Source organism: Leopardus geoffroyi, chromosome D2 (genome assembly GCF_018350155.1).
Source record: "Leopardus geoffroyi isolate Oge1 chromosome D2, O.geoffroyi_Oge1_pat1.0, whole genome shotgun sequence".
In the NCBI taxonomy this organism is placed as follows: domain Eukaryota; kingdom Metazoa; phylum Chordata; class Mammalia; order Carnivora; family Felidae; genus Leopardus; species Leopardus geoffroyi.
Genome location: NC_059334.1, coordinates 20,215,773 through 20,217,538, shown reverse-complemented (window position 1 = coordinate 20,217,538; position 1,766 = coordinate 20,215,773). Strand labels below are relative to the sequence as shown.

Sequence of the window (1,766 nt, the reverse complement as noted above, 5' to 3'; positions counted from 1 at the left end):
TGGCCTGATGCCCCACGCTTCCTTCCACCATCTTCCCACTGAGCAGCCCATTGTGATGTGATGCAGCGCGGTGTGGTGCGGTGCTGCGAGGTTAGGTGTGGTGAGGTGCCATGATGTGCGGTATGGAAGAGGAAGCGGGCGTGGGTCCAAGTCGGGAGCAACCTGCAAGAGTCCCGTGAATGGAGAACACCCGGGCTTGTGCCACAGCGCATTGCCAGGGTTCTCTTGCGCGGCCTCCGCTATCCACCTGGAACCCACGGCATAAAGCTGCGCCAGGCACACAGGCAGGTGCATGGGTGAAGGGCGGCACCCGCTGGGCTTGGGACTCGTGGACCAGGCTCTTGAGGCGTCCAGCGGCAGCTGCTGGTGTCTACAGCCATACTACCCTGAACTTGCCTGATCTCGTCTGATCTCGTAAGGTAAGCAAGGTTGGGCCTGGTTAGTACTTGGGTGGGAGATCACCTGGAAATACTGGGGGCTGTAGGATTTTGCCTTGGCCTTTGGCCTTTGGCCTCCTTGAACTATGGCGCCCGCCTCCCTCCCCCCCGACCTCCCTCCCTCTGTCTCCCTCTCCCCAGGGAGTTCGGCTCCTAGGGCCAAACACACCCCAGCCACTGCTCCCTCAACCAATCTGGGCCAGGCCAGCGGCCTGGCCTGGCCCCGCCACACCAGACCCAACCCGCACACCGCGCACAACCCACTGCATGACACAAGGGGTACTCTCCCCGCTCCCGGCTCCCTGCACCCGGCCAAATCCCACTGAACTGGCTGGAAGCCATACCCTAGATTTGCACCTTCCCTGACACACCACCCACCCACACCTGCACTTGCACTGAGGGGAGGGTGCGGTGTGGGCGTGACTGGGGGCTGGTGGCTGAGGGCTGGAAAGTAGGGGCTGGGTGGGGTGGATACAAGAACCCAGGAGCGGGCGGGCAGGAGGGGCAGCAAACCCCAGACTCCGACTCCGCCCCAGTCTTGGCTCCCGGGGTCCTGGACCTCTTCCCTCCCTCAAGCACTCATCCCCAAGGCCCCTGACATTTCACGAGGCCCAACTAGGGCAGCGGGCTCAGGCTGGTGATGTTCGCTGGGGGTCCTGGGGGCTCCTTGTTGGATTTGAACCAGGTGGGACAGACGGGAGGGAAAGGCCAGGTGTCCAGCTGCAAGATCCTTAGGGCTGGGGAGGAGGCGCTGAGAATCTGGCGGGTCCCTAAGTCCTGGCCTGGTGTACACCGCCGCTTACTCCCACCCCCTTCCCAGTGAACAGCCCCACCTGGTGTGTGGTTTGGTGCAGTGCTGTGAGGTGCAGTGCGGTGTGGTGTTTGATAGAGGCAGAGGAAGGCATGGGGCCAAATTGACACCAGCCTGTAAGAGCCACATGAGTGGAGTACGCCAGGGCTTGCGCCTTTGTGCGGTGCCAGGGCCTCTTGCACGGCTTATGTCACCACCTGGGGCCCCTGGCAGAGGGTGGCGGGAGGCTGGCAGGTAGGTTGGCAAGCAGGCAGACAGATGCATGAGTGAAGCGTGGCACCCCCTGGGCTTCGGACGTGTGGAACAGCCTCTTGAGGCTCCCAGCGGCAGCCGCTGGCGTCTACGGCAATACCTCCCTGAACGCGCCTAATCTCCTCTGATCTGGAAAGCTCAGCAAGATTCTGGTTAGTACTTGGACGGGAGACCACTTGGGAATATTGGGTGCTGTAGGCTTTTGCCTTTTGCTTTGGCCTCATTGACCTCTTCTTTGGCACCCCCCCCCCCCCGACACCCTCCCA

At 62.3% G+C, this 1,766-nt stretch overlaps 1 pseudogene; it reads left to right on the top strand.

Annotated features, from left to right (window-relative positions):
• Window positions 1-368: 368 nt before the first annotated feature.
• Window positions 369-487, top strand: LOC123577638 (annotated as a pseudogene).
• The last annotated feature ends 1,279 nt before the right edge of the window (window positions 488-1,766 follow it).